The 22,907-nt window shown below is 43.4% G+C and overlaps 1 protein-coding gene across 1 annotated transcript in view; it reads left to right on the forward strand.

The window, feature by feature from the left end:
* Window positions 1-22,907, forward strand: part of GNA12 (G protein subunit alpha 12) — a 124,614-nt gene that overhangs the window by 27,135 nt on the left and 74,572 nt on the right. The window lies entirely within an intron of this gene.

A 22,907-nucleotide genomic window follows, 5' to 3' on the forward strand; every position in this document is an offset into this window, starting at 1 on the left:
TTTATTTATTTTGGCTGTGTTGGGTCTTCGTTTCTGTGCGAGGGCTTTTTCTAGTTGCGGCATGCGGGGGCCACTCTTCATTGCGGTGCGCGGGCCTCTCACTATCGTTGACCTCTCTTGTTGCGGAGCGCAGGCTCAGTAGTTGTGGCTCACGGGCCTAGTTGCTCCGTGGCATGTGGAATCTTCCCAGACCAGGGCTCGAACCCGTGTCCCCTGCATTGGCAGGCAGATTCTCAACCACTGCGCCACCAGGGAAGCCCTACACAGAGTCTTGTAGGCCGTGCCAGGGATGTCACATTTAAAACTGAGTTCAGCGGGAGGCCACTGGGAAGCTCTCAGTAGAGAAGCGAAATGATCCGACTTAGGATTTTAGAAGGGTCGCTCTTGTGTACTACTAAGTGGGGAACGTAGACGGGGCTGGGGCGGTGGGAGTGTGGGCCAGAGTGGAGGTGGGAACCCTGGGGAGGACCGCAGGCGTCCAGCGCGTTCTGTTGGATGTCTGATGAGGTGGGAGCGTTGGAAGTGGTTTTTTGTCTTCTCACCAGCCTCGGTTTTTTCATCTGTGAAGCGGGGATAATTGTGCCTGTCTCACAGTAGTTCTAAGAACTGAATGAGTTGATGCTTGCTGGGTTTGTGCCTGGACGCGGTGAGGGTTCAGTTAACACTCGCTTCGTTTTTGTTAGGACCTCTGCTTCTACTACCTTTCTCCCCGGAGGCAACTGCTGTCCTGAATTGTGTGTATTCAGTCTGTGTCTTTATACTTCTCCTACCTACATGAGTATCCGTAATCCACACATATATTTATTTTATGTCTCTTTAAGAGTTTATGTAAGTGGTATCGTTTTGAGTGTATCATTTAGAACGTTGGCTTGCTCAGCGGTATGTTTGTATCCTGTCCACGTTGGCACGTACTGATGTAGTTTGTTCATTTTAGCCATCGAAGTAATGACCACGGTTTGTGATCCGTTCCCTAGTAGCGCACAGTTAGCTGTTTTCTGTTTTCTTTGCGACCAGCAGTGCCCCACTGGATGTCCTTGTCCGTGTTTGCAATGCACTGTGGCCAGAGTTTCTCTGGAGTGTACGCTTGGGTGTGGACTTGCTGGGTCAGTTCTATGCACCTTCACTGGATGTTGTTTATTCCAGCTTTACTGGACTGTTGCCTCTCAAATATGTCAGATATTGCTTCTACGGAGAGTCTTAGTGAACAAAGCTGTTAAATGAACCGGGAAACCACAGTCCTTATTTCAGATCATGAAAAATCACTGTGTATGTGCTTGAGTAGACAGATTGGGGAGACTAGCTGAGTCCCTGCACTGCAGATGGGAGCAGAGGGGTGAGAGGGAACACTCCCAGGGTTTGTTTTAATCAGGAGTCAAAAGGCTCCCAGACGTGGAAGCGGTGGCCTTGAAGGAGGAAGTCTACACTGACAGATGCCTAGAAACAGGAGGCCCAGCACATCATGCAGGGCCATGCGGGGGGCACCAGGGTCAGTCTGGAGGCAGAGGGGGTAGGAGGAGCCTGGCAGGAGCCTTTATGGTATTTTGTGGGAAGGAGTGGGCAAGGCAGGGGGAGCAGCTTCGGGTTGAATGGCGCGGTGGGCCCCTGGCTATGGGGGTGGTCCTGCTTGTCCAGTACCTGGCGCTGGGTGATGAGGCCAGAGGAACCCTGCCTCCTGGAGTGTAAAGCCAGAGAGAGAAGGTGGTTCGGGAGGATGGGCTCTGGACCGGTTGTTTTCCCTGTGGCACGGAATTAGCTCACCCGGAAGGGGCAGTCTCTCCAGGATTAGCAAGTCTCCTAAGATGTCAAAGCATCATAAATACAGAAAGTAGAAGACGTGATTAACACAAGGAGAAATCATCCGAAGATAATCACTGGGCCATAGACTGGGAACGCCGAGACACAGGAATCGCTCATTTTTCCCCTGTGAGTGGGTTGCCCCTCCGAGTTCAGGTCGGCAGCAGTCAGGGCAGTACAGTCACCTGAGGAGCTTTCGGAAGTGCCCACCGTGGGCTCCACCCCCAGAGACCCTGAGTTCATGGGCCTGGGATGCAGCCTGGGTGTCAGGATGTTTAAAGCTCCCCGGTGATGGACGGGCAGCCGAGCCTGAGAAGCACTGATCTGAGAGAGAGGATTCTGATCACCCACTCGGGGTGGAAGGGTCTTAACGTCAGATAAACTGCCTTGGAGGGGAGAAGCCAAAGCTGCGGAAGTCGGCCAGAGAGTGTTTTAGGCTCTGGAGGCTAGGGGTCAATATCAGGGATATTACCTAGGTACCCGTGTAACAAGAAAGAAAACAAATGTCCACAGATTTTATTGATAACTTCATTCTTTTGTGGGGATAACGTTTCACTTAATTGGGGTTCAGAGTTAGTGTTCTTACCATTGAATCAAATGCAGAGATTCATCTCTGAGAACCACCCTTTGCTCACAGGATGGATTCGGCCCGCAGGCTGTCGTAGTTTGCCGACCTGCCCCCTCCCTGGACACAGCAGGCTGAGGGTCTGCCTAGTTCTGAGCCAGGGCCAGGAGTCCACACTGCGGGCAGAGCAGCGGTCCCTCCCCTCCGGTGGTTCTCAGACTAGGCGGGCGTGGGGAGAAACTTTCATTTACCCTTTGCTGTTGGGATGTGCAGCCCGCTTACCGAAGTTCATCTCAGAAGAAGATGGGGCCTCAGGTGACCTCAGAATAAAGGTGAATGCTAGAGGTTTCAGTTTGCCAGCAAATAGGAACAACTTCCTGAAGTCCCTGCCTGGTTCCCCTGCTGTGCAATGAGGCGTGCGTACTCAGGATCCTCCGTTTGTTTTCTTCTTGACCGATTGTGAGAGAGCCTTGCCTTCTAACTTGGATAAACTAATAACCCAGAAACCCACCATCCCAAATCCCAGTGCCATTTCTGAGTTTTTACTTTGGCTAACTTTCAAAGATTGTTTGATAAAACGACACTTTGACATTAAATTTCTCCTGGTTCTGAATTACATTTTATAATTGAACTGTGATCAAGGAAAAATCCAGATGACCCCCAGGGAGCCTTCGCTGCCTTTGTGGCCCTGCACATACAGCTCACGACTGACTGAACGCCCTCTCCCTCACCCTCCGCCCTCTCCCCTCGCTCACCAAGCTCCAAGCCTCTCTGAGGTTTAGTTTTTCAAAAATGCTAAGCGCAGGGCCTTTGCTTCCCTTCCACTAGGAAAGCCCCTTCCTGTCGTCAGGGTCAGCTTACACGGCACCTAAGTGGCCTTCCCTGACCACCATGCTGACAGCAGCCTCCTTTACGCTTCTCTCTGCTGAGTATTTATTTCCTTTTAGAGCCCAGGTCGCAAGGGCTGGGTTGCAGTTTGTTTCACTTTCTATTGAGTTGCGCTTTGGAATGCTCGTCCACTCTCAAGGAGGCTTCATGCGGGCAGGAGCCCCTCTGTCTCCATCTCTGCTGCAGCCTCGGTGGCTGCCACAGTGCTGGCACCTGGTGTCTTTGGATGAACTGAATGGGACCGAGGCTGCAGGATAGAAATGGCTTCGTTCTATCAGAGTGCCCACTGTCCGCTAGGCTCCAGAAGTAAAAGGTCATTGTGTCGCAGGCACTGCGCTCAGAGAGCAGGTGGCCTCACGGGGCTGCACAGAGGTCATTTCAGCTGCTGAGAGGTACAGGTGAGCGCGGGCACCTCGGGGACGCAGGAAGCGTGCTTAGGGGGCTTGTGGGTAAGTCAGGAAGTCCTTTCCGGAAAGTGAGTCTGACAGCCGTTTATAGCTGGAAGGCTGTTAATTATAAGGGGTTCACACCTGCAGGGGGACCTGACGCAGCCCCTTTTGGAGGTCGTTCCAGCTCTGACCTTCTGTGAAATTCTGGGCCATGAAAAAAGCAGGAAAAGGAAACGAGGAATCTTGTGGGGCTGTGGTTTTAAATAGGGTGGCCAGGTAAGGCCTCAATGAGAAGGCGACTCCTGAATATTCAAGACTTAAGTTTGCAGAAGAAATCCCCTGACAGTTTCAGGCTGTGACTCTGACCTTATTTGTGAATTTGGACAAAGTCGAGAGGGGTCTTTATTCTGCTGCACTAATTGTCTTTAACTCAGGTACTTGGGATTCCTAAAGACGAGCGTGGGCTCACGTGAGTCGGGACAGCGGGTGGGAGCTGCCCGTCCGCCTGCTCTGAACACAGGCTCGCTGCCAGCCTGGGTGCCGCGGGTCTTCCTCAGGCCCCGAGGAGCCCGCAGACGGGCAGGGACAGCCTGGGCCTCACATCCCAGAGTCTTCTCGCTCATCCCGGTGTGTCCCAGTTTTCCAGTCCTGTCTGGGCTCAGTCCAGTGCAGTCAGACCCTACCTGCACGCTGGTCCTCGGGCTCCATTTCCACCCTGCGTTCCCTTCCTGTCTGGTCCCGCCGCCTCTGCTCTCCGCCGTCACTTCATCCAGCCTCGTCCTCTCCAGGTGCAGCAGGTCAGTCGGTCCCCGTTACCCGCCTGCTTCACGTGCATCGGACAGGGGGTCTCCTCGGTGTCTGTGACCCGTCAGCATGCTTTGCTGACCAGGGCTGCCGTGTCCCCCTGCGGAGGGGATGCGAGGCGGCAGGACCCGGCAGGCGGGAGACTTGTCGCCGGGTACCTTTTGTACCTGATGAAGTTTGTACTGTGGGCATCATCTACTTTTTAAATAATAGGAAAATACAAAGCGTCATCCTATTGAACAAGAGCATTCTGCTTCATCAAAGCTGGTAAATATTTGTAATTTTAAAACTTCCTTTCATCTTAGAGCTGTAACCTCTTCTTACTTGGGACAAAGCAATTACACTGTAAAGGTACCAAGTTCTTTTGATTTTTATATATGTATTTATCCTTAAACCCATCTAAAAATGTTGAGTAACTACTTCATTTGCCAACTCTATCATTAGTTAGGGGTAGAGGTTTTGTGGGGTTTTTGTTTGTCTTTTCTGTACTCACCCCCCATTATCTAGGTGGACCTTGAGGTTCATGATAAATGTCCGTACATTCATGTGGCTTTGGTAGAAGTCGTAGAAACTGGGCATGGCTGCTCAGGAGCATGAAGTTACCCGGTTTTAGCAAACTACGAAGGCCTCAGGACTGTCTGTTAATGTCTTAGCAGCTTTAAAAGAAAAAGAAAGTAAGCTAAGAAAAACACTGTCTGAATGATTTATCATAATTTTGAGGAAAAGCAGATGTGGGTCTTTAAGGAAGTATTCTTCCTTACTTGAAAACTGAAAATAGTTTTTTCACAGAATTAGTAACAAAAGGATTAACTCAGTTTGGGAGTTTCTGATGAAGAATGCTCTGAAATGCTGGTTCTGTTGAGCACTTGAAAGCCTTTTTGTCTTGGGGCATCGCATTGCTAGGGAAACTTTCCGGGAGGTTCCGTCCACACTGTAAATAACGAATGCTTTAGGTGCTAAATACCAGATTTCCTTTGGTTTTATTTGGAAGCAAAATGTGACTTCACCTGGTTCCCGATGGAAGGTGCTTTTTAGGAAGTGGACGTTGGTGTTGTGTGTGACCTGCTGGACTGTCTTTGAACCAGTGATCTGAATCCATTCGATGGAGCACTTGTTGCACGTGTGTGCAGCTGGAGTACTCTGTCGACTGTTAGAAACCAGCATTGCTTCCCGTCCTGCTGGCACAGCAGGCCCTCAGGGCTGGCAGAACAGAATCGAATCGAGTGTAGCTCATTGGGAGCCTATCAATAGAAATAATTCTCATTTTACAGTCTTCTTTCCTACTCTAGAGCCTGTGGCGTACGGGCAGTGCACTTTCAGGTACATTGATTGTAGTTGGAGGTCTCTTCTCAAATGATTTTTGTAAGAAGTCTATATAGTAAACAAAAGTTTGGTAACAGTTACTCTAATGGTCATTATATAAAGTTTATCTGAGGACTATGAAGCAGCTGACGTGTACTGAATGGAGGTCCAGTTTGTCTTCCATGTAAGATGGCTTGAGTCACCTCCGAACACGCGGGCCTGGGGCCGGGGCGAGGGAAAGCACTGCCCGAGGCAGAGCCAGCCCTGCCCGGGTGGGAGCTGGGCCTTCCTTTCTGGATCTCTTGGTGCCAGTGCTGCCCGGCCCTTGGGACACCCCCCGCATATGCCAAGCCCGGGGCCTTCAGGCTCGGGCTTTCAGTAAGTCTGTGCTCTCTTTCAAATTCTCATCTCTTTTGGTTGTAGAGGATGGAGTCCCGCCACTTGACTACACAAGAAGTCTCTTTCTTCCGATTCTGCACCTACTGTCGACAAAGGCTGAGCTGCTGCCTCGGTGTCCCTGTGAATGAGATCTTCCCTGGGGCCCCACTTCCCCAGTTTTTTCTCCTTATCTTTCCAGCGACTGCTAGGATCTGTTGTTTGGGATCCAACTTATTCTTATTCTTATTATTAGGATCCTAAGTTCCTCCTAAAGGAAATGATATGGTTATTATTATTACTTCTATTATTTTACCCATTGCAGCAAACCCTGAAAATTTAAGCTAGATATTTCACAAGAGATCCCTTCCACTCCTGGGGTTGATCCCTTTCTAATGTCAGAACTTCTCCCTACAAGAAAGTGATTGTATTTATCGTATCTGTTGACTAGGAGAAGGCATCGTACTGGAAGGCTGCTTCAAATTCAGTATGCTGTTAAAGAATTACTTGTATCGTGTTAACCAGAAAAGCATCTGTACGCTTTTAAAAGAAGTAAAAAAAAAGGACACTTAAAAAAAAAAATGTAGGGATGTTTTCCATAGTTTTCTCCTATAAATTTCATTATTTACCTTTAAAAATTAGACCAAAAATCCAATCAGAATCAATTCATGTTGTGGGTAAATATTGAAAGTTTTTTTCCAGTGATGCTAGCACATTTCAAATCATTTTGAAAAGGTTGTATTAAAATGTTGTTTTCCTTTAAAAAAAAAAAAGAAGTAATATACATATGTGTGAAAATTGCTTCTATTTAAACTGTCACTTTGCAGATTTAATTTACTTGTTACAGTAAATTAAGCTGTCTCTTTGGTTGAACTTTTCCTGTAAACAGGCGTTTCTTTTATCTTTGACATATGAAAAGGAGATCGTTTTAAAAGGAATTTTCCAGACCTATTATATAACTGAATTGCTTTCAAATAAAGTATGGGCCAGTATTAGTGTATTAACCTCAATAATGGTTCCTCATGTGGTGAGATTTCCAGAGAGAAATAAATTGAAATGACTAATGATGTTTGGTTCATGTACTGTCTGACCAATTTTGGTACAAGGCAAATCTAATTGTTAATATACAATATCTCTTGCTTCAGATGTTCCTCGCTGCAGACTGGGAGATAGAAAGGACTGTTCCCCTTGTTTAGCAGACGAAGAACCTGAGATCTGTGTGTTTATCCTGTGCACATCTGTAGATCTGTGGGCGGGGTCTGGAAACACGGGAGTGAGCAAAGCAGACAAAGGAGCCTTCCTCAGGGGCCTCGCGCTGCAGTGGGGGAGAAATACAATAAACCAGATAAACGAGTGAACTGTCAGGTACGCTAGCTGGCCAGCAGCAAGCGCTCGCGAGATGAGAAGCACGGAAGGGATGGGAAGGGGAGGTATGGGGTGGGAGCAGGTGGAGGAGAAGATGGCCGGGGAAGGCCTTGCTAAGCTGACGTCTGAGTAAAGACTCACAGGAGACAGAAGTGAGTTGTGTGGCTATCTAGGGCAGAAGGGTTTCAGGCATCGAGAACCAGAAGTGCAAAGGCCCTGAGGCAGAAGTGCGGTGGCCATGTGACTGGCGTGGAGCAGGCAGGGGAGATAAGCAGGAGGAATGGGGTCAGAGAAGTAACAGCGCCAGATCAGGCCTTCTGGGCTTTTCCTCTGATGAGAGCGGGTTTGGGCAAAGAGTGCTGTGAAGTGACGTATGTTGAGAACAGACTGACGGGGACAAGTGTAGACATGAGGAGACCAGTTAGGAGATTTGCAGTGATCCAGGCGAGAGACGACGGTGGCCGGACCAAAGCGATAGCCGAGGGAGTGGCAGGAAACGGTCAAGCTCTAGACCTGTTTTGAAGGTGGCACCGGAGCACTTGCTGACAGCCGGGCGACGGGAGCAGGGGTGGTGCTTATTGCTCCGTGCTGCAGGCTTGTCCTGCGGGCGTGTGGCCCGGCTCTGTCCAGCACAGGCCCTCTCGACCCCTTGTGAACGTTGGCCTCCCGGGGTGGCCGCTGTGGGTGCCGGCCTGCAGGGGTAGGCGCAGGCTCCAAGGGCAAGTAGGTCTCTTGGCCCCTGCCTTGGCGACCCGCAGAGGGCCCTGAAGTCACTTTTCCACAGGCACAGAGGTGGCAGAGCCTGCGTCCTGCCAAGTCTCCTGCTGAACTGTGCTGCCGTGTGTGCTCCACGTGCCGGTGTCAGAGGCCACAGCACGTCTTGTCCACGTCGGTACGAGTGAGAAGGAAATGCATGAACGTGAAGTATGTATTGAAAGTTGTGGAGACCAACTCTTGGCTCTCTATAAGTGCTAATTAAGGCATAAATTAAGATTTTCATTTTTTGCTCCCTAAACTACGACTGGTCTTTTCTATAAAGAGGTTCTAAAGAGCAGGATGAAGGAAAGAGCCCAGATAATAGGAGAGTTTTTAGGCACCTTGACCTTGTTCTTCCGTACTCCTCCGTGGGGCACGAGAGCGGGTTTGTCATGTTCTAAGGGCTCTTTTTCGTGAGCTGAATAGCTGCCCTCTCCTCTCTGCGATGACCGATTCTGCTCAGCTCCTAAGACTTGATTTGCTTGAAACGCTGCCGTGTCAAAGCAGTTCAGTGCAAGTCTGCCTAACGCTGACATGTCCGAGTGTGTTTTCGGTGCCGTTTATGTTACCGTTGAGTTTTATTGTGTGGCATAGTAATTGAAGTCTGCAGTAGTCATTTTATCTTCTTTTAGCTTCTCTGTAGTCAGTCTTTGAGCCAGCTTCAGATGGGAGAGGTGGGGGCAGTGAACAAGCCGACATGTCGTCCAGGCTCTTTTTTCCCCTCTTAACACCACCTCTTAGGCCTCATTATTTCAAGGGATTTCTGTTTATATAGACACAAATTAATGTTAACTCTCTCATCAAATTCAAGGCTCTCCTGATTTGGAAACTTCTCCTAAGAACTCGGACTAAATGTTTTGAATTCTTCTTTATGCCTTGAAGTAAAATGTTTGATTGGAAGTGTTGACTGATCCACATTCTCTGATTGGAAGTGAGAGACTTTAGACGTCACACGTGCTTGGGAAAGTCAAGCATTTTTATTAGTAATGGTTACTTTATTTTTATCTTCTCCATTATTTTAATTAACTAATTTTATTTATCATTCATTTATTTTATTAACTTATTTAGCTTATTACTTATTCATGTTATTAATAGGACTTAGAGGGGAAAATGAATACTTATATAAAAGCTTATTTGAAATATAGAAGGCACATGTCTATTAATTTTCTATTTTTTTCCCCTAACTCTTGGTTATCAGTATACACATACGCACGCATGCATGTACGCACACCCTAAATTTGCTTCATTTTCAGTTGCTAATTATTGTGATTTCTCATGGAGCTATGGTTTGAGAATGTGACTGGTAAATATTACTGGAGGACAAGTTTAGCAAAGCAAACAGGCCAATTAAAAAAAAAAAAACTTGGGGAAAATTAAAGGAAAATGAAGAGTTACCAAATATAAGTGTGTAAATTAGTACAGCCTTTCTGGAGAGCAGTTTAGTAATATTTATCAGACTCCTCAAAATGTGTTCATACTCTGACCCAGCAGTTCCACTTCTAGGAATCTGTCACAGGAGAAGAGTCAGGTATGTGCAGATACGCCTGTACCCGGGAGTCCCTGACGTGTGTTCACACTTCCCATGCATTGGAAACAATTCAGGTGTTCAGCAAGGGGGCATCAGTTTAATTCTAGTACGTCCCAGTGTTGGATTGCTGTGCAGCAATTACAAACCTCGACGTTTTGAAATATTTAATGACATGGGGAAATGTTTGATATATTGCTTGAAGTGTTTTTAAAGATTTATAAAATGTTTATACACCCAAAGAGAATTTATATACAGATAACATTCTAAAATGTTAACAAAAGTTATTTCTAGTTAGTGATATTTTTGAGGATTTAATTATCTTTTTTATGCATTTCTATGTTTCCTCTATTTTCTACACTAAAAATATTTTCGTAATCAGAAAGAAACAAATTCCATTTTAAGAAATGTGCCCATAAACAATGCTGTCCAACAGAAATGTAACATGAGCCACATATGTACTTTAGCCACATTAAGGAAGGTAAAAGAAACACAAAAATAATTTTAGTAATATATTTTAATAACCTAAACTACCCAAAATGTTATAATTTCAACATGTAATCAATATTAAAAGATAAAATACATTTATCTTTTCATAGTCAGTCTCTGAAATCCAGTATGTATTTATAACACATCTGAATTCAGACTGGCCCCCTTCCACTGCCCACCAGACACGGGTGGCCGGGGGCCTCTCTGTTGGACAGAGCGGCCACAGCCTCTTCTAATTCTGTGCCAAGATAATGCATATGAGGTTTTTTACTGTTTGGAGATTAAAGTAGAATCTGAACTTACTAAATTTCCTCTAATTTAGCCAGGCGTGCAACTTATCCCATACTTCTAGATTTACTTACTGCTTTAAAAAAAAAAATTCTGGAGAATACCAGAAACACTGTTTCCATGGAAGGTTAATTCAGATGGTTCTAGCCTCAGTGCCTGCTGTCAACTGTGTGAAAAACAGCGAACAGGGCAACTTCAACCCCCTGCCTCTTTCTTTGCTCCCTTATCTCCCCAGCCACACCCGTAGAGGAAGAGAATATAGATGAAAAAACACTAGCCTGAGAGTCACTGAATCACCCTCAGTGGCTGGGTGATTGAGCTTCCATTTTCTACTCTGTAAAATGGGCACAATACTACGTACCTCGCATGGTCACAAAGATGAAGTGAGCTAATACACACACACACCCCCATCCATATATATCTCTCTGTATATCAGCATATCTGTCTAAATTGAAACGGAAATTCAATGAAGCACTTACCTTTACTATTTACAGTTTATTCAGATATTTACCACTGTATTTTATTTTTTTAATTCTTGCTAAATTATTTCACAATGTGAGTCCCAACTTGAATTTTGAAAACCCTGAACTAGCACATTAAGCTGTGTTACCTGTTTGTAGTGTTTGCAGGAATTTTTTTCCCCTTGGAATGATACTTAGTATTTATTTATTCTCAAGTTTCTTTAATATTTTCTGTACATAACAGGAAGGCTTCACTTCCCCTCGTACCACAGTTTGTCTTTATAACATTCAGTGAATCATTTAGTCAAGCAGCTTCCAGTGCTCACACACCTGGAAGGGTGGATGAGAGACAGGTTGGTCGGTTCGCGGCACCAGGAGATGACTTCACAAGCCTCCAGTCAGCTGGCTCTTGAGTTCTGAAACTGAGCGTGGATTTTCACATTCCAGTTTAGGAGATCTGAGGAATTCTGAACTGATGCGGAATTCCTTTCTTTTTTTTCTTTTTTTTAAACTTCTAGGAGAACCAACCTTTTCTAGGCAGCAAAAAAGAGCTAATGGTGCTTCTCCGTGCACTTCCTACACCTAGAATTTTTCTTGCACTTCCATCTATTTCCTGAAAATTTTGCCTTGGATTTCCCATTGTCCTGTTAAATTTAATTTGTCATAAACTCACCCAAATCTCACCCCTCCCGAGCCATCCCGTGCTCTCCGCTTTTAGATCTCCCTGTGCGTCATCTCCGTACGTGAGAGCCTCGGCGTCCCTTCTGAGCGCCCTCCCCACCTGCAGTTGCTCCTTCCCTGACCTTGTCCTGCTCCTTCCCAGAGCCTTGATTGCTCCCTGCTTCTTACAGAGTAAATTCCAGACTTCTTAGCTCGCCACAGTCTGGCTTTAACCTGCTCCTCTCACTGATGTGACATTTCCGACTGTCCCAAGACCTTTCATCTACCCGATGGTGGTGTTTACCTCTGGCCTGTGCTTCCGCTGCTCTGCCCCACTCCTGTGATGGTATTGGAAGCTCTCGGAGCAGGCGCCACTTCGAGCACCTCTTTGGCCTTTCCCCCATTGCCTGGCGCTTTTCTTTGCCAGGCAGCCTTCAGTCTGGCTGCAGGGAGAGCTCTGTAGGTGGCTTTCCGGGAGGCGGGGCGTGGTGAGGGGCAGTCTGTTCTATGAGAACAATGCATTTGTTCCCAAAGCTCACAGGAGGAGGAGGTGTAGTGGGGACGGGACCCTGGCCCGGGAGGCCATCCAGCTCTGTGTCGTAGAAATGATGGCGCTCTGGTGACTGGTTTGCTGCTTGCTGCATCCCCTTCCTCACTTTTTCTCCGACCTCTAAATTAGAAGGTAGCCTCCACTCCAGCCTCAGAGAGAAACTAAGAGGAGCCGTCTGCCTTTGCTTGCTGGACTCATTAACTTAAAGAAATGTATCCTGTTTACATTTCTGGCAGCATTTCTTTTATTTGGATGCTGGCCAAAGGCAAACAACTCAGCCTAGTGGGTTTAAAAAAAAAACAAAAACAGAGCTTTCCAAGTACATATGCTGTTATCTAATTGGGTGAACATGCAAAACCTTAACATTTTCTTCATGTAACTTTCATTCTGTAGAGAAAGCTCATTTGATCTACTAGCATTTTACATCTTTCTTAGCTTTAGTATTTATTGTGGGAAGATTTTAGTAAGGAATGACTAATCTAAAAAGATTTGGTTTGATTAGGGGCTAAACTAACAAAATCTATTTTGAAACGAGTTAATCAGGATTTGCAGATTTTGGTCTTCGTCCAGTAAAACCAAACACACACACACACACACACACACACACACACACACACACACCCGCAAAGCTACATCCCCAGCAGACAGGGAAGCTATTCTTTGACTAAAAGTTTAAATTGCTGGATTTATAAGTTGTCTTAAAAATGTGTTCTTTGAGCAGAAGCAAGAAGAACTACAATTCTGCCGCCTGTGAAAGGAAAACCACATTCACAGAAAGATAGACAAAATGAAAAGGCAGAGGACTTTGTACCAGATGAAGGAACAAGATAAAACCCCAGAAAAGCAACTAAATGAAGTGGAGATAGGAAACCTTCCAGAAAAAGAATTCAGAATAATGATAGTGAAGATGATCCAGCACATCGGAAAAAGAATGGAGGCAAAGATAGAGAAGATGCAAGAAATGTTTAACAAAGACCTAGAAGAATTAAAGAACAAACAAACAGAGATGAACAATACAATAACTGAAATGAAAAATACACTAGAAGAAATCAATAGCAGAATAACTGAAGCAGAAGAACGGGTAAGTGACCTGGAAGACAGAATGGTGGAATTCACTGCCACGGAACAGAGTAAAGAAAAAAGAATGAAAAGAAATGAAGACAGCCTAAGAGACCTTTGGGACAACATTAAACGCAACAGCATTCGCATTATAGGGGTCCCAGAAGGAGAAGAGAGAAGGGACCTGAGAAAATATTTGAAGAGATTATAGTCGAAAACTTCCCTAACATGGGAAAGGAAATAGCCACCCAAGTCCAGGAAGGGCAGACAGTCCCAGGCAGGAGAAACCCAAGGAGAAACACGCCGAGACACAGAGTAATCAAATTGACAAAAATGAAAGACAAAGAAAAATTATTGAAAGCAACAAGGGAAAAACAACAAATAACATACAAGGGAACTCCCATAAGGTTAACAGCTGATTTCTCAGCAGAAACTCTACAAGCCAGAAGGGAGTGGCATGGTATATTTAAAGTGATGGCAAGGGAAGAACGTACAACCAAGATTACTCTACCCAGCAAGGATCTCATTCAGATTCGACGGAGAAATCAAAAGCTTTACAGACAAGCAAAAGCTAAGAGAATTCAGCACCACCAAACCAGCTCTACAATAAATGCTAAAGGAACTTCTGTAAGTGGGAAACACAAGAGAAGAAAAGGACCTACAAAAACAAACGCATAACAATTAAGAAAATGGTAATAGGAACATACATATCAATAATTACCTTAAACGTGAATGGGTTAAATGCTCCAACCAAAAGACAAAGGCTCGCTGAATGGATACAAAAACAAGACCCATATATATGCTGTCTACAAGAGACCTACTTCAGACCTAGGGACACATACAGACTGAAAGTGGGGTATGGAAAAAGATACTCCATGCAAACGGAAATCAAAAGAAAGCTGGAGTAGCATACACATATCAGATAAAATAGACTTTAAAATAAAGAATGTTACAAGAGACAAGGAAGGACACTACATAATGATCAAGGGATCAATCCAAGAAGAAGATATAACAATTATAAACATATATGCACTCAACATAGGAGCACATCAACACATAAGGCAACTGCTAACAGCTATGAAAGAGGAAATCGACAGTAAAACAATAATAGTGGGGGACTTTAGCACCTCACTTAACACCAGTGAACAGATCATCCAGACAGAAAATTAATAAGGAAATAGAAGCTTTAAATGACACAATAGACCAGATTTAATTCATATTTATAGGACATCCATCCCAAAACAGCAGATTACACTTTCGTCTCAAGTGCACACGGAACATTCTCCAGGATAGATCACATCTTGGGTCACAAATCAAGCCTCGGTAAATTTAAGAAAATTGAAATCATATCAAGCATCTTTTCCGACCACAATGCTATGACATTAGAAATCAATTACAGGGAAAAAAACGTAAAAAACACAAACACATGGAGACTAAACAATGTGTTACTAAATAACCAAGAGATCACTAAATAAATCAAAGAGGAAATGAAAAAATACCTGAGACAAATTACAACGAAAACATGATGATCCAAAACCTATGGGATGCAGCAAAAGCAGTTCTAAGAGGGAAGTTTATAGCAATACAAGCCTACCTCAAGAAACAAGAAAAATCTCAAATAATCTAACCTTACACCTAAAGGAACTAGAGAAAGAAGAACAAAAAAAACCTAAAGTTAGTAGAAGAAAAGAAATAATAAAGATCAGAGCAGAAATAGATGAAATAGAAACAAAGAGAACGATAACAAAGATCAATACAACTAAAAGCTGGTTCTTTGAGAAGATAAACAAAATTGATAAACATGTAGCCAGACTCATCAAGAAAAAGAGGGAGAGGACTCAATAAAATTAGAAATGAAAAGGAGAAGTTACAGCGGACACTGCAGAAATACAAAGCATCCTAAGAGACTACTACAAGCAACTCTATGCCAATAAAATGGACAACCTGGAAGAAATGGACAAATTCTGAGAAAGGTATAACCTTCCAAGACTGAACCAGGAAGAAATAGAAAATATGAACAGACCAATCACAAATAATGAAATTGAAACGGTGATTAAAAATCTTCCAACAAACAAGTCCAGGACCAGATGGCTTCACAGGTGAATTCTATCAAACATTTAGAGAAGAGCTAACACCCATCCTTCTCACACTCCTCCAAAAATTTGCAGAGGAAGGAACACTCCCAAACTCATTCTGTGAGGCCACCATCACCCTGATACCAAAACCAGACAAAGATACTAGAAAAACAGGAAATTACAGACCAATATCACTGATGAATATAGATGCAAAAATCCTCAACAAAATACTAGCAAACAGAATGCAACAACACATTAAAAGGATTGTACACCATGATGAAGTGGGATTTATCCCAGGGATGCAAGGATTCTTCTATATACGTGAATCAATCAATGTGATACACCATATTAACAAATTGAAGAATAAAAACCATATGATCATCTCAATAGATGCAGAAAAAGCTTTTGACAAAATTCAACACCCATTTATGATAAAAGCTCTCCAGAAAGTGGGTATAGAGGGAACCTACCTCAACATAATAAAGGCCATATACTACAAACCCACAGCAAACATCATTCTCAATGGTGAAAAACTGAAAGCATTTCCTCTAAGATCAGGAACAAGACAAGGATGTCCACTTTTGCCACTATTATTCAACATAGTTTTGGAAGTCCTAGCCACAGCAATCAGAGAAGAAAAAGAAATAAAAGGAATACAAATTGGAAAAGAAGAAGTAAAACTGTCACTGTTTGCAGATGACATGATACTATACATAGAGAATCCTAGAGATGCCACCAGAAAACTACTAGAGCTAATCAATGAATTTGGTAAAGTTGCAGGATACAAAATTAATGCACAGAAATCTCTTGCATCCTCTACACTAACAACGAAAGATCAGAAAGAGAAGTTAAGGAAACAATCCCATTCACCATTGCAACAAAAAGAATAAAATACCTAGGAATAAAACTACCTAAGGAGGTAAAAGACCTGTACTCATAAAACTATAAGACACTGATGAAAGAAATCAAAGATGATACAAACAGATGGAGAGAAATACCATGTTCTTGGATTGGAAGAATCAATATTGTGAAAATGTCTATACTACCCAAAGCAATCTACAGATTCAATGCAATCCCTATCAAATTACCAGTGGCATTTTTTACAGAACTAGAACAAAAAATCTTAAACTTTGTACAGAGACACAAAAGACCCCATATAGCCAAAGCAGTCTTGAGGGGAAAAAAATGGAGCTGGAGGAATCAGACTCCCTGACTTCAGACTATACTACAAAGCTACAGTAGTCACGACAGTATGGTACTGGCACAAAAACAGAAATATAGATCAATGGAACAGGATAGAAAGCCCAGAGATAAACCCACGCACCTATGCTCAACTATTCTATGACAAAGGGGGCAAGGATATACAATGGAGAAAAGACAGTCCCCTCAATAAGTGGTGCTGGGAAAACTGAACAGCTACATGTAAAAGAATGAAATTAGAACACTTCCTAACACCATACACAATAATAAACTCAAAATGGATTAAAGACCTAAATGTAAGACCGGACACTATAAAATCTTAGAGGAAACAACATAGGAAGAACACTCTTTGACATAAATCACAGCAAGATCTTTTTTGATCCACCTCCTAGAGTAGTGGAAATAAAAACAAAAATAAACAAATGGGACATAATGAAACTTAAAAGCTTTTGCAAAGCAAAGGAAACTACAAACAAGACGAGAAGACAACCCTCAGAATGGGAGGAAATATTTGCAAACAAATCAACGGACAAAGGATTAATCTCCAAAATATATAAACAGCTCACGCAGCTCAATATTAAAAAAAGAAACAACCCAATCAAAAAATGGGCAGAAGACCTAAATAGACATTTCTCCAAAGAAGACATACAGAGGGCCAAGAAGTACATGAAAAGCTGCTCAACATCACTAATTATTAGAGAAATGCAAATCAAAACTACAGTGAGGTATCACCTCACACCAGTTAGAATGGGCATCATCAGAAAATCTACAAACAACAAATGCTGGAGAGGGTGTGGAGAAAAGGGAACCCTCTTGCACTGTTGGTGGGAATGTAAATTGATACAGCCACTATGGAGAACAGTATGGAGGTTCCTTAAAAAACTAAAAATAGAATTACCATATGACCCAGCAGTCCCACTACTGGGCATGTACCGAGAGAAAACCGTAATTCAAAAAGACACATGCACCCCAATGTTCATTGCAGCACTATTTACAATAGCCAGGTCATGGCAGCAACCTAAATGCCCATCAATAGATGAATGGAGTAAGAAGAAGTGGTACATATATACAATGGAATATTACTCGGCCATAAAAAGCAACGAAATTGGGTCATTTGTAGAGACGTGGATGGATCTGGAGACTGTCATACAGAGTGAAGTAATTCAGAAGGAGATAAACAAGTATCGTGTATTAACGCATATATGTGGAACCTAGAAAAATGGTATAGATGAACCAGTTGGCAGGGCAGAAATAGAGACACAGATGTAGAGAACAAACGTATGGACACCAAGGGGGGAAAGTGGCGGGGGGGTGGAGGTGGTGGGATGAATTGGGAGATTGGGATTGACATATATACACCAATATGTATAAAATAGATAACTAATAAGAACCTACTGTATAAAAAAACAAATGAAATAAAATTCAAAAAAAATGTGTTCTTTGAACAGTTTCAAGTGTTACATAGTATTGAGATGAAGTCATCAATCTGCTTAATACTTTATATTTGGGCAACTGAATAAGTGTATGGTTATTGAAAAAATTAATACTTCAGTAACACTGTTACTGAAAGAAGGGCTTTTTAAATAGGCTTTTTATGCTTGCTGTATTAGTATTTTTTTTTAAACTTGCTTTTTAATTTATTTATTTATTTTTGGCTGTGTTGGGTCTTCGTTTCAGTGTGAGGGCTTTCTCTAGTTGCGGCAAGCGGGGGCCACTCTTCATTGCGGTGCGCGGGCCTCTCACTATCACGGCCTCTCTTGTTGCGGAGCACAGGCTCCAGACGCGCAGGCTCAGTAGTTGTGGCTCACGGGCTTAGTTGCTCCGCAGCATGTGGGATCTTCCCAGACCAGGGCTCGAACCCGTGTCCCCTGCGTTGGCAGGCAGATTCTCAACTACTGCGCCACCAGGGAAGCCCTGTATTAGTATTTTTTAAGACTTAGCAACTCTATATCATGACGGGGATATATATAACTATCATTTCTGCAAAATACAGTGAATGTAACATTTCCAAAGACGTTAAGCTCCCGCTGAAAAGGAGGAAAAAGCGGACTCAGATTTTAAGCAGATGTCCCAGAGTAGAAAAGTTCCGTAGAGCTCAGCTTTGAGATTCAGAAGAAAGTTAACAGAGAGTAGTTTTTGACTAGAATAATTTAAAATAAGGGCAAAAGAGAGATGTCTTTTTTTCTTGATGCCCTTTCCCTCCAAATGAAGTGAGTAAGGTATAGAAAATGGACTATGGCTCACTGGTAGAATTCAGAGTTGGTCAGCAGTTTTGCCAATTTCCCTGAATTTCTAAAAAGAGAAATAAGGAGCCTTTTCTTCGTGTTTGGGTGAAGTTAATTTGGACCAGTTCCAGCTTGCCTGGGTGGCAGTGTGCAGTGGGAACACAGGCTGCTTTTGGATACACCGGGCTTTTTTAAGCCAAACCTATGTTCACCCCAGTAATTAGGGCAGGCCTGGTCTGTGCAGCATTGAAAGCAGTCTTGGTAAACGACGGCTCAGGCTTCTAAAGGCCTGTTTGGTTCCCTGCCTTTGCCTCCGACATCAGTTCCCGAGGGAGTAGAGACTCGCTTTAACCCGTGAGTAGGGCTGTGTGTGCTCCTTGGGAAGTAAACTTTTTAACTCGTAAACAGAGCACTGGAAAGATAGCTTTTGTGTCAGGTCGGAGGTGCTGCATTTGAGTCGTGCAGGCAGGGCCATCATGAATGGTAGGTGTGTTGGCTGCCTGACTCGGGGGCAGGTGGGGCTGAAGTCCTGACCCAGCTCCTTGCCCAGCCGGCGGGAACCTTCCTCTGATTCACACAAAGGTGCTATGACGCTTTGCCTAGAAGCTCACCAGAGAAATCGCTTCTCCCTTCTCTGTGCTCGGATGCTTGCTGTTGCGCGTAACGTGGAGAATGTGAAGCATCTTTGTCTCCATGGTTCTCGAACATTTTCACTATTGTCCTCTGGGGCGGGGGGAGTCGGGGTGATGTCGCCAGAGAGAGTGCAGGAATGGGTGGAGGAGGGGACAGGGAGGAAGGAGAGCTGAGGATTGATTTGAGCCCTGTCTCCCCTCTGGGTAGGTTCTGATCTACTGTTGCCACTTGTTGAAATTATTCGGCGCTTAGGGTTTTCTGAGCCTCACCTCTTCCTACCAGTCTCTCTTCCTTCGGCCTCTAATAACCTTCCCTTTCCACACCATGTAATTGGAACATATATCGCTGTAATTGCTAGTTAACTTTTTTATTTTACTTTTATTTTGAAATAATTATAGGTTCACAGGAAATTTCCCCTAGTGGTTACATTTTATGTATCTATAGTGCAATATCAAAACCAGGAGACTGACATTGGTACAACGTATGTGTGGGATTCTGAGACTTACTATCACCTGTGTAGTTTTGTGTAACCAGCGCTGCTTATCAAGATACAGAACTGCCCTGTCACCACAGAGATCCCCCTCCCCTCTTGAGTCACACTCACCCTCTTTCCTCTACCAGCTCTAATCCCTAGCAGCCACTAATTTTGTTTTCCACCCCTATGATTTTTTCACTTCAAGCATATTATATAAATGGAATCACGTAGTATGTGACCTTTGAGATCCATCTAAGTTTTGTGCTTTAGTAGTTCATTCCTTTTCGTTGCTGAATAGTATTCCATGGTACAGAGGTACCACAGTTGAACCATTTGTTTATTGAAGTACATCTGGGTTGTTTCTAGTTTGTGGCCATTGTGAATAAAGCTGCTGTGAACATTCCTGCACAGGTTTTTGTGTGGACATAAATTTTCATTTCTCTGGGATAAATGCCCAGGAGTGAGGTTGCTGGGTTGTATGTTAAGCGTATGCTGAATTTTTTTAAGAAACTGAAAAACTATTTTCTAGAGTGGTTGTCCCATTTTACATCTGCACCAGCAGTGTATTAGAGATCACATATCTCTGCATTTGGTGTTGTCACTGCTTTTTGTTTTAGCTGTTTTAATAGACGTGTAGTGATGTCTCATCAAAGTCTTAGTCTGCTTTTCCCTGATGGCCAGTGAACTTGGACATCCTGTTTTTCATCTGCTTACTTGATGTGTGTGTGCTCTCTGGTGAAAACAACTCTTCATGTCTTTGTCCACTTTCCAACTGGATTGTTTGTTTTTTTAACTATTGAGTTTTGAGCATTCTTTGTATATTCTAAATATGAGTCCTTTTTCAGATATGTGGTTGGCAGATATTTTCTACCAGTCCCTAGCTTGTCTTTTCATTTTCTTTTTTTTTTTTTTTTGTCTTTTCATTTTCTTGAGAGTCTTTTGCAGAGCAAAAGCTTTAATTTTGATGAAGTCCAGTTTATTGATATTTTTCTTGTACGAACCATGCATTTTGTGTCATGTCTAAGGACTGTTCGCCAAGTTGTAGGTCCTGAAGTTTTTCTCCTATGAAGTAGTTTTACGTTTTGAGTCAATTTTGTATAAGGTGTGAGGTTTAGGTCAAGGTCTTTTTTTTTTTTTTTCCTTTGCTTATGGACATCCAATTCCTCCAACATCATTTATTGAAAAGGCTACTCTTTATTTAATTGCTTTTGGATCTTCAAAAAAGTCAATTGACCATACTTATGTGGGACCATCTCTGGGTTTTCTGTTATGTTCCATTGATCTATGTGTCTAGTCCTTCACCAATACTGCATAGTCTTGCTTATTACTGTAGCTATGTAATAAATCTGGAAATTGGATTCCTCCCCCTTAGTTTTTCTTTTTCACAAATGTTTTAGTTAATCTAGTGCCTTTCCATATAAATTTCAGAATAGTTATATCTATATCCATAAAAGATTTTGCTGGGGTTTTTTAGAAATTGTTAGGCCTGTATATCAATTTGGAGAGAATTGATATCATAATTATGTTGATGCTTCCAATCCATGAACATGGTATGTCCCTCCATTTATTAGATCTTTGATTTCTTTCATCAACACATTTCTTTCATCAACACATTTTATAGTTTTCAGCATACAAGTCCTGTACATGTTTTGTTAGATTTATACCTAAGTGTTTCATTTTTGTGTGATTATTAATAGTATTGCATTTTAAATTTCAATTTCCATATGTTAATTGCTAGTATATAGAAAGACAGGTGACTTTTGTAGGTTGATTTTTATATCCTACATCCTCTATCCTTGCTGAATGAACTTGAATTCTAGGAGTTTCTTTGGTATATTCCTTGTGATTTTCTACGTAGACCATCATTTCATCTGTAAATAGGCTTAGTTTTATTTTTTTTCTCTCTAATCCATGTACCTTATATTTCTTTCCTTCACCTTACCACACTGGCTAGAACCATGCTGAATAGCAGTAATAAAAGTGGGCATCCTTGTCTTGTTCTCATTCTTAGAGGGAAGCGTTCAGTCTTTCACCATTGATTTTGGTGTTAGCTGTAGAGTTTTTGCCAATGTTTTTATGAAGTTGAAGAAGTTCTCTCTATTCCTAGTTTTCTGAGAGTTTTTATTATTAGTGGGTGTTAATTTTTTAAATCCACATATCTGTCTCCCTAGCCAGATTCTGAGTGTCCAGAGCTCGGACATTGCTTCATAAGCATTTTGTTTTCCCACAGTGCCTATGTCAGGGCTTCGCCCCAGGGAAGCATTAAACAAGTTTGTGGATCAGAAGGACTGGCCATGGTCACCAGTGGCAGATGGGCAAGGACCCTGAGGAGGGAGCTCACAGGAACATCTCTAACCAGGCAGTGCGGCTCCCTGGGTCTGGAGGGGAGACTGTAGCTAGTTTCTGGTCACCATTACCACTCACCTTGGTGGTTCAAGGCAGGTGCTACAGCAGAGGCAGGCAGCACGGACTCGTCTCCTTTGCCCTGGTTTGGGGTAAACCATCGAGCTGCACAGTGTCAATGGGGGATTGTATGTTATGTGACTTATACTCCAACAAGGCTGTTCTTTGTTTTAAAAAAAGTAACTGCCAGCTGGGCAGTGATGTCCTGCCGTTCTCTGTGCTAGGGGACAGGGTACTGCTGTCCATCGTTCCAGGTCCCCCAGACCACTCGGAGCCAGCCAAGGCCTTTCCAGGTAGGGAGGGCCCCTTCTGCTCTGGCTCATCCAGTACTGACGCTGCCAGGGAGTACTGAGGGGGTCCCGTCAGAAGAGCTCAGAAACTTCCTTAGATGCTGTGTTGCTAACTTTGAAGCCCTAACCTGAGAAAGATGGGCTAGACCTACTTCCTTCCTGCCCAGGGAGGCAGTTTTCACCACGACAGTGTTTTCCACAATTTGGCCACTTTCCCTAATACTATTTTAGTTTAGGCTGTTTCTCTGTCCCCTTGACCCTGTCAGTGAGGTAAGGAAAAGGCAGAAAATCCTAACTTTATTTTTAACAGTGGGGAAATAAGCAAATCAATGAAAA

The sequence above is a fragment of the Balaenoptera ricei genome, chromosome 15, assembly GCF_028023285.1.
Source record: "Balaenoptera ricei isolate mBalRic1 chromosome 15, mBalRic1.hap2, whole genome shotgun sequence".
NCBI lineage: Eukaryota > Metazoa > Chordata > Mammalia > Artiodactyla > Balaenopteridae > Balaenoptera > Balaenoptera ricei.